The sequence below is a fragment of the Tamandua tetradactyla genome, chromosome 5 (assembly GCF_023851605.1).
Source record: "Tamandua tetradactyla isolate mTamTet1 chromosome 5, mTamTet1.pri, whole genome shotgun sequence".
Taxonomy (NCBI): domain Eukaryota; kingdom Metazoa; phylum Chordata; class Mammalia; order Pilosa; family Myrmecophagidae; genus Tamandua; species Tamandua tetradactyla.
The window spans coordinates 18,780,188-18,793,165 of NC_135331.1; the positions used below are offsets into that span (position 1 = coordinate 18,780,188).

Genomic DNA, 12,978 nt, shown 5'->3' on the forward strand with positions numbered 1-12,978 from the left:
TTTTCAGCCCATAAACCAGGGCATCTGTAGATGCCTCCAATACTGTAGAGGAGAAAGAGCCCCAGATTAGAAATCAGGAGACCTGAATTATCAGCTTTTACCAGCTAAGGACCTTGAGCAGGTTACATCGTTGCTATGAGCCACAGTTTCTTCATTTGGAAAACGGGGTGAGAGTATAGAAACACCCACCCCATAGACAGAGTACAAAGAGTCAAGCGTGATTATATAAGGTGCTGGACACAGTGCCTGACGCATAATAAGCAGTTGCAAAATGTTAATTATCATTATATCATCATGTTAGAAATAAAAGACTTGACCCTGCTACTAAGACGTTTCCTACCTTATGTCTTTAGTCAATAAGTAATCGGTACAATCTGCAATAGACCATTGATGAATTCTTATTTAAATAGCACCCTTTAGCTGTCCTGCTTAAAAAAAAATCAGAAACTTGGGTAAATAGAAGAAAGAATAAAGAAGAAAATAAAAATCATCCGCTTAATCCCCCCATCTAAATAGGACCCCTGTTAACATTTTTCAAGTAGACTCCTAGTCATTTTTTTAATCCATGTGTAGAATTCATTTTTAAATCTAAATTTGGAATCATGCTGCACATGCTGATTTGCCACCTGCTTTTGAGACGTTTCCAATGTCATTAAATATTCTCCCAAAACACACTTTTTAATGTCTGCAGGGTAGGGTGTTCTTGAGCAACACTGTCTAAGTGGAAGAGTTATTCACGGCAGCCTGTTTTGCCCATTCACTTAAATGATACTTTCAGACTTTCTGAAAATCTTCATTTCAAATTGGTCTTAAATGGGCTGGGGCTTGGCTTTAAAATTCCTTTCCACCTCCTCTTACCTCCTCCAGCCACCCCAAGCTCTCTGTCAAGTAGTTAATGATTGTACCAGGCACTTATTCAGTAGGGGATCTCTCAGTTTAAAGGGTCTCCGTGGTGAGCCATTTTGTAAAAGGGAAAAAAGTCATTCAAATAATCACCCTCTAATTTCTCTGCTTGGCCAAGCTTCTTTAAAAATCGAGTTCTCTCCTAAAGTAAGCTCCATTCACAGGTAAAAACTGTCCTACTAGCTTCCTTAAACTACCTTACTTGATGTCACATAGCATTTGTTTTAGTTTGCTGGCTGCCAGAATGCAATATACCAGAAACGTAATGGCTTTTAACAAGGGGAATTAAAAAAAAAGTTGCAAGTTAATAGTTTTTAGACCAAGGAAATGTCCCAATTAAAGCAAGTCTATAGAAATGTCCAATCTAAGGCATCCAGGGAAAGATATCTTGATTGAAGAAGTCTGATAAAGTTCAGGTTTTCCCTCTCAATTAGAAAGGCACGTGGCAAACATGGTGTCATCTGCTGGCTTCCTCTCCAGCTCCCTGGGATGCGTTTTCCTTTTTCACCTCCAAAAGTCGCTGGCTGGTATACTCTGTTTCATGATTCTGTGGCATTGTCTGCTCTCTCAGAATCTCATGGCTTTCTCTCTTCTTGTTCTCTAGCTTTTTCCAAAGTGCTTCTTCTTTCAAAGGATTCCAGTAAAACCAATCAAGACCCTCCTGGAATGGGTGGGGACATGTCTCCACCTAACAGGGTTTAATACCCACACTGCTTTAGTCACATCTCCATGGAGATAAGCTAATTAAAGTTTCCAACATCCAGTACTGAATAGGGATTAGAAGAAGCGGCTGCCTTTATAAAATGGTATTAGGATTAAAACATGACTTTTCTAGGGTGCATAAATTATTTCAAACTGGCACTGCACTCCTTCTCTGAATAACAAGAAGGAATACTTCACTCTGTCCCCTCTGCTACCCATCATCTTAGGTTATTGTTTTCCTCTGGGAGTATTCAGGACGAGTTTAGGTGATTTGTACATAAACATTTAAAAAATTATATAGTTATTACTTCTTTTAATGTGGTTTAGAAAAATAACATCTACAACCCAACCCTGAGATTTCAAAGATGTTACTGCTTAGGCTGAGGTGTAATTTATTTAAGTACAAAAAATGCACGTGAAAATAACATGGCAAAAAGTAAGAGGTGCTATGGAAACCATATATTTGGTAAGTCTCATAACTGACATTTGGCAACTGATGTTTGGAAACTGACATTGGGTAAATGTTGTCCTGGTTCAAGCCATCGTCTTCTCTTGCCTGGATTCCTACAACAACTTCCTAATAGGTCTCTCTGCTTTAACTCTTGCCCTTGTAAAACCCATTCTCCACACTACAGCCGAAGTGAATTTTTCAAAACATAAATTGAACATCTGTCCTCATTACAGCCTGACAATTGCTCTTTTTTTTTTATAGCAGCGTTATTTATTTTTTTTACTTTTTTTTATTAATTAAAAAAAGAATTAACAAAACAATTAGAAATCATTCCAATCTACATGTACAATCAGTAATTCTCAATAACATCACATAGTTGCATATTCATCATTTCTTAGTACATTTGCATCGATTTAGAAAAAGAAATAAAAAGACAACAGAATAAGAATTAAAACAATAATAGAAAGAAAAAAAACAAAAAAAACAAAAACAAAAAACCTATACCTCACATGCAGCTTCATTCAGTGTTTTAACATAATTGCATTACAATTGGGTAGTATTGTGCTGTCCATTTCTGAGTTTTTATATCCAGTCCCGTTGTACAGTCTGTATCCCTTCAGCTCCAATTATCCCTTCTCTTTTTTTTTTTTAATTAACGGAAAAAAAGAAATTAACCCAACATTTAGAGATCATACCATTCTACACATGCAATCATTAATTCTTAACATCATCACATAGATGCATGATCATCATTTCTTAGTACATTTGCATTGGTTTAGAAGAACTAGCAACATAACCGAAAAAGATATAGAATGTTAATATAGAGAAAAAAATAAAAGTAATAATAGTAAAATCAAAACAAAACAACACAAAACAAAACAAAAACCTATAGCTCAGATGCAGCTTCATTCAGTGTTTTAACATGATTACTTTACAATTAGGTATTATTGTGCTGTCCATTTTTGAGTTTTTGTATCTAGTCCTGTTGCACAGTCTGTATCCCTTCAGCTTCAATTACCCATTGTCTTACCCTGTTTCTAACTCCTGCTGAACTCTGTTACCAATGACATATTTCAAGTTTATTCTCGAATGTCCGTTCACATCAGTGGGACCATACAGTATTTGTCCTTTAGTTTTTGGCTGGATTCACTCAGCATAATATTCTCTAGGTCCATCCATGTTATTACATGGTTCATAAGTTTATCTTGTCTTAAAGCTGCATAATATTCCATCGTATGTATATACCACAGTTTGTTTAGCCACTCTTCTGTTGATGGAGATTTTGGCTGTTTCCATCTCTTTGCAATTGTAAATAATGCTGCTATAAACATTGGTGTGCAAATGTCCGTTTGTGTCTTTGCCCTTAAGTCCTTTGAGTAGATACCTAGCAATGGTATTGCTGGGTCGTATGGCAGTTCTATATTCAGCTTTTTGAGGAACCGCCAAACTGCCTTCCACAGTGGTTGCACCCTTTGACATTCCCACCAACAGTGGATAAGTGTGCCTCTTTCTCCGCATCCTCTCCAGCACTTGTCATTTTCTGTTTTGTTGATAATGGCCATTCTGGTGGGTGTGAGATGATATCTCATTGTGGTTTTGATTTGCATTTCTCTAATGGCCAGGGACATTGAGCATCTCTTCATGTGCCTCTTGGCCATCCATATTTCCTCTTCTGAGAGGTGTCTGTTCAAGTCTTTTTCCCATTTTGTAATTGGGTTGGCTGTCTTTTTGTTGTTGAGATGAACAATCTCTTTATAAATTCTGGATACTAGACCTTTATCTGATATATCATTTCCAAATATTGTCTCCCATTGTGAAGGCTGTCTTTCTACTTTCTTGATGAAGTTCTTTGATGCACAAAAGTGTTTAATTTTGAGGAGTTCCCATTTATTTATTTCCTTCTTCAGTGCTCTTGCTTTAGGTTTAAGGTCCATAAAACCGCCTCCAGTTGTAAGATCCATAAGATATCTCCCAACATTTTCCTCTAACTGTTTTATGGTCTTAGACCTAATGTTTAGATCTTTGATCCATTTTGAGTTAACTTTTGTATAGGGTGTGAGAGATGGGTCTTCTTTCATTCTTTTGCATATGGATATCCAGTTCTCTAGGCACCATTTATTGAAGAGACTGCTCTGTCCCAGGTGAGTTGGCTTGACTGCCTTATCAAAGATCAAATGTCCATAGATGAGAGGGTCTATATCTGAGCACTCTATTCGATTCCATTGGTCGATATATCTATCTTTATGCCAATACCATGCTGTTTTGACCACTGTGGCTTCATAATATGCCTTAAAGTCCGGCAGCGCGAGACCTCCAGCTTCGTTTTTTTTCCTCAAGATGTTTTTAGCAATTCGGGGCAACCTGCCCTTCCAGATAAATTTGCTTATTGGTTTTTCTATTTCTGAAAAATAAGTTGTTGGGATTTTGATTGGTATTGCATTGAATCTGTAAATCAATTTAGGTAGGATTGACATCTTAACTATATTTAGTCTTCCAATCCATGAACACGGTATGCCCTTCCATCTATTTAGGTCTTCTGTGATTTCTTTTAGCAGTTTTTTGTAGTTTTCTTTATATAGGTTTTTTGTCTCTTTAGTTAAATTTATTCCTAGGTATTTTATTCTTTTAGTTGCAATTGTAAATGGGATTCGTTTCTTGATTTCCCCCTCAGCTTGTTCATTACTAGTGTATAGAAATGCTACAGATTTTTGAATGTTGATCTTGTAACCTGCTACTTTGCTGTACTCATTTATTAGCTCTAGTAGTTTTGTTGTGGATTTTTCCGGGTTTTCGACGTATAGTATCATATCGTCTGCAAACAGTGATAGTTTTACTTCTTCCTTTCCAATTTTGATGCCTTGTATTTCTTTTTCTTGTCTAATTGCTCTGGCTAGAACCTCCAACACAATGTTGAATAATAGTGGTGATAGTGGACATCCTTGTCTTGTTCCTGATCTTAGGGGGAAAGTTTTCAATTTTTCCCCATTGAGGATGATATTAGCTGTGGGTTTTTCATATATTCCCTCTATCATTTTAAGGAAGTTCCCTTGTATTCCTATCTTTTGAAGTGTTTTCAACAGGAAAGGATGTTGAATCTTGTCGAATGCCTTCTCTGCATCAATTGAGATGATCATGTGATTTTTCTGCTTTGATTTGTTGATATGGTGTATTACATTAATTGATTTTCTTATGTTGAACCATCCTTGCATACCTGGGATGAATCCTACTTGGTCATGATGTATAATTCTTTTAATGTGCTGTTGGATACGATTTGCTAGAATTTTATTGAGGATTTTTGCATCTGTATTCATTAGAGAGATTGGTCTGTAGTTTTCTTTTTTTGTAATATCTTTGCCTGGTTTTGGTATGAGGGTGATGTTGGCTTCATAGAATGAATTAGGTAGTTTTCCCTCCACTTCGATTTTTTTGAAGAGTTTGAAGAGAATTGGTACTAATTCTTTCTGGAACGTTTGGTAGAATTCACATGTGAAGCCATCTGGTCCTGGACTTTTCTTTTTAGGAAGCTTTTGAATGACTAATTCAATTTCTTTACTTGTGATTGGTTTGTTGAGGTCATCTATGTCTTCTTGAGTCAAAGTTGGTTGTTCATGTCTTTCCAGGAACCCGTCCATTTCCTCTAAATTGTTGTATTTATTAGCGTAAAGTTGTTCATAGTATCCTGTTATTACCTCCTTTATTTCTGTGAGGTCAGTAGTTATGTCTCCTCTTCCATTTCTGATCTTATTTATTTGCATCCTCTCTCTTCTTCTTTTTGTCAATCTTGCTAAGGGCCCATCAATCTTATTGATTTTCTCATAGAACCAACTTCTGGCCTTATTGATATTCTCTATTGTTTTCATGTTTTCAATTTCATTTATTTGTGCTCTAATCTTTGTTATTTCTTTCCTTTTGCTTGCTTTGGGGTTAGCTTGCTGTTCTTTCTCCAGTTCTTCCAAATGGATAGTTAATTCCTGAATTTTTGCCTTTTCTTCTTTTCTGATATAGGCATTTAGAGCAATAAATTTCCCTCTTAGCACTGCCTTTGCTGCGTCCCATAAGTTTTGATATGTTGTGTTTTCATTTTCATTCGCCTCGAGGTATTTGCTAATTTCCCTTGCAATTTCTTCTTTGACCCAGTCGTTGTTTAGGAGTGTGTTGTTGAGCCTCCACGTATTTGTGAATTTTCTGGCACTCTGCCTATTATTGATTTCCAACATCATTCCTTTATGGTCCGAGAAAGTGTTGTGTAAGATTTCAATCTTTTTAAATTTGTTAAGACTTGCTTTGTGACCCAGCATGTGGTCTATCTTTGAGAATGATCCATGAGCACTTGAGAAAAAGGTGTATCCTGCTGTTGTGGGATGTAATGTCCTATAAATGTCTATTAAGTCTAGTTCATTTATAGTAATACTCAGATTCTCTATTTCTTTGTTGATCCTCTGTCTAGATGTTCTGTCCCTTGATGAGAGTGGTGAGTTGAAGTCTCCAACTATTATGGTATATGAGTCTATTTCCCTTTTCAATGTTTGCAGTATATTCCTCACGTATTTTGGGGCATTCTGATTCGGTGCGTAAATATTTATGATTGTTATGTCTTCTTGTTTAATTGTTCCTTTTATTAGTATATAGTGTCCTTCTTTGTCTCTTTTAACTGTTTTACATTTGAAGTCTAATTTGTTGGATATTAGTATAGCCACTCCTGCTCTTTTCTGGTTGTTATTTGCATGAAATATCTTTTCCCAACCTTTCACTTTCAACCTATGTTTATCTTTGGGTCTAAGATGTGTTTCCTGTAGACAGCATATAGAAGGATCCTGTTTTTTAATCCATTCTGCCAATCTATGTCTTTTGATTGGGGAATTCAGTCCATTGACATTTAGTGTTATTACTGTTTGGATAATATTTTCCTCTAACATTTTGCCTTTTGTATTATATATATCATATCTAATTTTCCTTCTTTCTACACTCTTTTCCATATCTCTCTCTTCTGTCTTTTTGTATCTGACTCTAGTGCTCCCTTTAGTATTTCTTGCAGAGCTGGTCTCTTGGTCACAAATTCTTTCAGTGACTTTTTGTCTGAGAATGTTTTAATTTCTCCCTCATTTTTGAAGGATAATTTTGCTGGATATAGGAGTCTTGGTTGGCAGTTTTTCTCTTTTAGTATTTTAAATATATCATCCCACTGTCTTCTAGCTTCCATGGTTTCTGCTGAGAAATCTACACAAAATCTTATTGGGTTTCCCTTGTATATAATGGATTGTTTTTCTCTTGCTGCTTTCAAGATCTTCTCTTTCTCTTTGACCTCTGACATTCTAACTAGTAAGTGTCTTGGAGAACGCCTATTTGGGTCTAATCTCTTTGGGGTGCGCTGCACTTCTTGGATCTGTAATTTTAGGTCTTTCATAAGAGTTGGGAAATTTTCAGTGATAATTTCTTCCATTAGTTTTTCTCCTCCTTTTCCCTTCTCTTCTCCTTCTGGGACACCCACAACACGTATATTTGTGCGGTTCATATTGTCCTTGAGTTCCCTGATACCCTGTTCAAATTTTTCCATTCTTTTCCCTATAGTTTCTGTTTCTTTTTGGAATTCAGATGTTCCATCCTCCAAATCACTAATTCTATCTTCTGTCTCTTTAAATCTATCATTGTAGCTATCCATTATTTTTTCTATGTTTGCTACTTTATCCTTCACTTCCATAAGTTCTGCGATTTGTTTTTTCAGTTTTTCTATTTCTTCTTTATGTTCAGCCCATGTCCTCTTCATGTCCTCCCTCAATTTATCGATTTCATTTTTGAAGAGGTTTTCCATTTCTGTTCGTATATTCAGCATTAGTTGTCTCAGCTCTTGTGTCTCATTTGAGCTATTGGTTTGTTCCTTTGACTGAGCCATATTCTCAATCTTTTGAGCGTGGACAGTTATCTTCTGCTGCTGGCGTCTGGGCATTTATTCAGATTTCTCTTGGTGTTGGACCCAGCAAGGTTGTAATATTTTTCTGTGAAATCTCTGGGTTCTGTTTTTCTTATCCTGCCCAGTAGGTGGCACTCGTGGCACCCGTTTGTCTGCGGGTCCCACCAGTAAAAGGTGCTGTGGGACCTTAAACTTTGGAAAACTCTCGCCGTCCTGGGGGTTCGCTAGCTGAAACGGCTTGAGCCGGCCCGGGGTCCGAACGCAGGGAGGGTTGCTGGTCGCCGCAGCCAGGGAAAGAGCCCGTCCGAATTTCCTAGTCGGCCCTGGGCAACAAGCGTGGCGGGAGGGCGCCAGCGGCAGCGGCCCGCCCGAGAGAGTGCACGTTCCCCGGGAGTCACGGGTTTGGAAGGGGCCTCCCCCACCCGTCACCGTTCTCCGCGGCCTGGGGGTTTCCGATCCAATTCTCTCAGTTGGTCCGGGGGCTGCGCGTGGTGTGGGTGCCAGTCGCCTTGGTTTCAGGGGACCACCTCTCCAATTCTCCCAGCCGGCCCGGGAAGGGGGAAGGGAGTAACTCCGGCCGCTTGCCACCCCGCCCGGTAAGGCCCGCGCGCCTCTGCGATCTCACCCGAGCTGCTTCTCTCAGCCAGCCAGCCGTTCCAGGATGGGGTACGCTGTCTTTTTTATCTCTGTTGTGGCTTTGGGCGCTTTCTGTATCGTTTCTACTCCCCTAGTAGGTGTCCTGGAGAAGAAACTAAGATCCGCGCGTCTTACTAAGCCGCCATCTTCCAGGAAGTCCCTCCCCACTGTTCTTAACATAAAAACACAAATCCTTAAAATGACCTTACAAGGCCTAATCCTTGTGAGACTATCTCATTTGATTCTTATAACAAGGCTGGGAAGTAAGGATTAATTAATCACCCTCTTTTATAGATGCAGAAACTGAAGTTCAGAAAGAGTAAGCTACTGGCTCAAGTTTACACAACTAATAACTGGCCGGGGAAGGATTCAAATCTAGGTCTTTTGATCCTATGTTTCTGTTCGTTGTACCTAAGCCATCTCATAAAGCTTGGGACTGTAAAGCGTCCTTTGCTTAGACAATCAGCAGAATCTGGGTATGACAGTTGGTAGTGTTTGGTTGGAAGTGAGATAAAATACAACTCAAACTGGGTTAAGCAAAGAAGGGGCTTCATTACCTCAAGTAACTGAAAAGTCTAAAGGTAGCTCAAACTTCAGGCATGACTGGGTCCAGGGACCCAAGTGATAGCTTCAGGATGCCTTGTCTCTTCCTCTCCATCTCCCTGTTCTGCTTCTTTGAGTTGACTCTATATCCATACACATTTTCCCTTTATCATCTTACAGTGACTGTCAGCAGTTCCCAGGAATACATCCTTCCAGGTCTACAGCCCACAGGGAAAGTGAGCCAGTCATTGTCCTGGCGTCATCTGAAAAAATCTCATTGCAGCTCATGGGCTCTGCTTGGGTGACAGGATTATCTCCAAATCAAACACACTGACCAGAGGAAGTTAATGTGTTGGTTTACTTGGGCCTGTGTCACCTGTTGTGACCCTAATCTGGGAATGGAGCCTCACCTTTAGCACGTTGGAGGTGAGTGGAGAGACGGTGATTCCCCAAGAGTAACTCAACATACCTTACCAGGAGTGCAGGTTGCCAAAACTACAGATTAGTACAGCATCCTGGTCTTGCCTGAGGACCTGACCTTGCACATGTGGGAAATGCAGGAAAGTGAACAACTAGATAGGAAAAGAGAGAAGTGAGTGTCTTTTTTTACATCTGGAGAATAGCTCCATGGGTGATGGTGGTTCAGTTTGGGGCAGAGGCAATGCTTAGGTCCCCTCTTGTCTCTGTTCCCTTTACACTTCCTATAGTTGTCAGGTCTCCTGCACAGGGGCTTAGGTTGAGTTACAAAGACCTGTTCAGATTTAGCGGAAGTGAGAAGGAGCTGGTATTACATTTCATTTTCAGAGATCCTTTTTTATTTCTTTAAAATGAATATTATTGCTCTTTTCTAATTACAGAAATGAAACGTGTTCATAAAAAGGGAAATACAGAAAGCAGTTAGTTGGTACACAACTATTATGAGATGACTGAAGGAATAAAAATTAAAATTACCTACAATTTTATAACCCCTTTAACATTTTTATTTATATTCTTCCTGACTTTTTCTTGTGCATATGAGTATATTGGTTATACATGATAGACATGTGCACACACATTTTAAAACAAAACTTTGGATCCTATATGGAATACTTGAATTTTTTTTTACTTGACAATATATGAGATGGGCATTCTCCTAGTCATTAAAAATGATTTTGGAAGATATGAGTTTTAATGACTGAGGAGCGTTCCAATATATGTATGTAGCATAATTAAATTAACCAGTCCCTATTACTGGGTATATTGGTTGCTTGAAAATTCACTACATTATAAATAACATTGTGACAAATATTCATTGCAGAAACACAGCTGCATTAATTTGTCTCAAGCACAGTTTTACTATTCATGATAAATATCACCAATTTGCTTGAAGCCTTTTATTTAAAAATGTGCTTTTATTATAACGTACTTACAGATTCTTTAGGATATTCTAAAGTTGCAAAAGGGTATTTTAGCAACAGTGAAAAATCCTAGCCTCTCTCCCTTCCACCCCTAAAGGTGATTACTGTCAGCAATTTTAATATTCTTTCAGACCCTTTTTCTATGTGTAAACACATCAAACATATACCCACACTTACACGTATATTTGTCGGTTTCTTTTCCTTCCCCCCATCTTCTTTTCCTCCTCCTTCCACCAATATTTTCTGAATTCCAGTCTTGTGCCAGACATGGTCCCAGGACACGGGTTGGTGATTGTTTCTAGAAATTTTGAGTAGAAAGAACCAGCAATTCTGTACTTACAAATAAAATGCATGATAAATTCATCTTGTTCTTCTAATTCGTATTTATGGCTATAGGATTTTTATTTAACCTCAGTACTTTTATATTTGTACCCCCCTTTTCCAGTGCTGAATATCTTGATTCTCAACGGCATCAGCATAATTGTTCATTTGCTTTCTTCCACAATATCCCTCATTACATACATTCTGAAATGAACATTTATTGCTAACACCGATGAATGAAATATATTTTCACATTTATTAAAAAATTTTGGGAGGGCAGTCCTTTGTTATCCTTGGGAGATACCCATGAGGGGTATATAGTCAAATTTTATATTTTAAAGTTACTTGAAAGAATTCCTCTCTGTGTGGCTGTGATTCTAAGTGAATCCACATTTAGATTCATTTGTTTTATTTTACTTTGAAGTTTTAGGGATCACTTTTAATATTCAGTTCTGTTCGAAGGTCAGTTTAGGATAGAAATTCTTGGCTTAGACTTTCTTTCCTTGAGGATCCTAAATATGATACTTTATCTTCTGGCATAAAATGCTGCTGTTAAAAAGTTTGATGATTTGATTTTATTTACCTTAAAAGTGACTTGGTGTTTTGGGACTGGTACTCAAAGTATTATCTTCTTTTTCCCTTAATGCCCAATGTCTTTTCTAGAATATAGTTCAGTGTTGGCATTCTGGGTTGATTTTCTTGAAATATAGTTCTTAGTATTATTTCTTTTTCATTGCTTTGGATTTCTTCTTTAGGGACTCCTCTTAATAGATGTTCTATATTTATCATTTTCTTAATTTCTTTTAGACAGTTTTGAAATATTAGGTTCAATTTTCTTTTGCTTTTCTTCCCTTTTTGTTGGACATGTCTTTCTGGCATGATTTCATTGTCTATAAATTTCCTTTTTTCTCATAATTTTCAATGGGACTTAACTTTTTATGATTAAGATGAGTTTTGCCATACTTTTATGTAGAAAAATAAGACTAGGATAACTTTTCAGGCTTCTTGTTTCTAGCTCTCCATTTTTATTTGTTTTCACCAATTCATCATAAATGTGGTCCAATACTTTCAGGTGAATTTTTACTCTATTCTTCCACTTTTATCTGAACTGTCTCTTTCTTTGGCCCCTATTGCCTTGCTGGGCTTGATTTGGGTTCTGCTCAGAGCAGCTTCCCCTAAGTGCAGGGCTTTGCCCTGGAGAGTGTTAAGTTTGAACATTCAAGAGGCCGAGACCTCTCCAGCACCCAGACTTTATCACATCCCCTTTGCACTCACCTGCGAGATGCAGTCAGCAGAACCCCGTTCCAGCTTCAGCTCATGCTCTGGAATTGCTCTGCCTCGATGATTTCCTCTGAGCACGTGTTCATAGTCTGAGGTCTAGGAGGATCCCTTCTCCTTCCCTCTGGTTCTTCTTACATAGATGCTAATAATACCTGGGTTTGGAGGCTGCCGGTGGTTTGTCCCCACCCGTTGATGTTTTGGGATTTGTGTGCACACCTTGTCACCCTGTTTTGTTGTGTTTTCCAAGAGGTTCTGCTTTTGTTATCTGTTTTAGGTCATGTTTCCTGGAAGCAGAGCCTGAGATGGGGGACCCTGTGTATGTGATTAATTGGGGGAGTGCTCTCAGGAGAAAAGGTGGGATAGAAGCAGCCTAGAGAAGAGGAAGGAGCTAAGGACCAGCCTCAGCTGCAGAAGAGCTGCAGCCTGACCCCACAGGGAACTCAGGAGTTGAACTGCTCCACAAGGTCAGTCCCTTAGGTGATGGGCTCTGCCTTTTTGCCCCCTTGTTAGTCAGCCATTTGCTTGAGGCTGTCCCCAGAGAGGTGTAAGCTCCTAGGCAAGGGGGGCTCCATCTGGCTGAGAGCAATTCTGCAGTGAAGGGAGCAGGAGGGAGCTGATGATATGGGGGCAGGATGCATCAGCCCAGTAGGTGGGATCTAAGGGCACTCACGACACTATCCTAGTTATTTTGTTGTTGTTGTTTTATAATGGGGAGAGTTTGATGGGATCACCTTGTCATCTTCCCCAAATTGGAGTTATCCTTTGTCTGAAATCTTTCTTTTCTCCAGCAAGTACCACGTCTCTTCTTTTTACACAGAGCCCCTATTGGGAAGAAA

At 38.7% G+C, this 12,978-nt stretch overlaps 1 protein-coding gene and 1 long non-coding RNA gene across 5 annotated transcripts in view; both read left to right on the forward strand.

The window, feature by feature from the left end:
- Nucleotides 1-12,978, forward strand: part of SUDS3 (SIN3A corepressor complex component SDS3) — a 235,189-nt gene that overhangs the window by 95,842 nt on the left and 126,369 nt on the right. The gene's annotated exons all lie outside the window — the stretch shown is intronic.
- Nucleotides 1-12,978, forward strand: part of LOC143683690 (uncharacterized) — a 59,284-nt gene that overhangs the window by 16,684 nt on the left and 29,622 nt on the right. Inside the window, exons 1-2 of one of the 4 annotated variants that reach the window (XR_013175604.1) lie at nt 8,767-9,569; nt 12,417-12,978. The exon at nt 12,417-12,978 is cut by the window's right edge and continues 2,824 nt beyond it. The exons of 1 other annotated variant lie outside the window; for it this stretch is intronic. This is a non-coding gene — a long non-coding RNA (uncharacterized LOC143683690). Of the gene's footprint in view, nt 1-8,766; nt 9,570-12,416 lie in introns of those variants that run through there. 2 more of the 4 variants (XR_013175606.1, XR_013175605.1) reach the window with 2 other exon arrangements.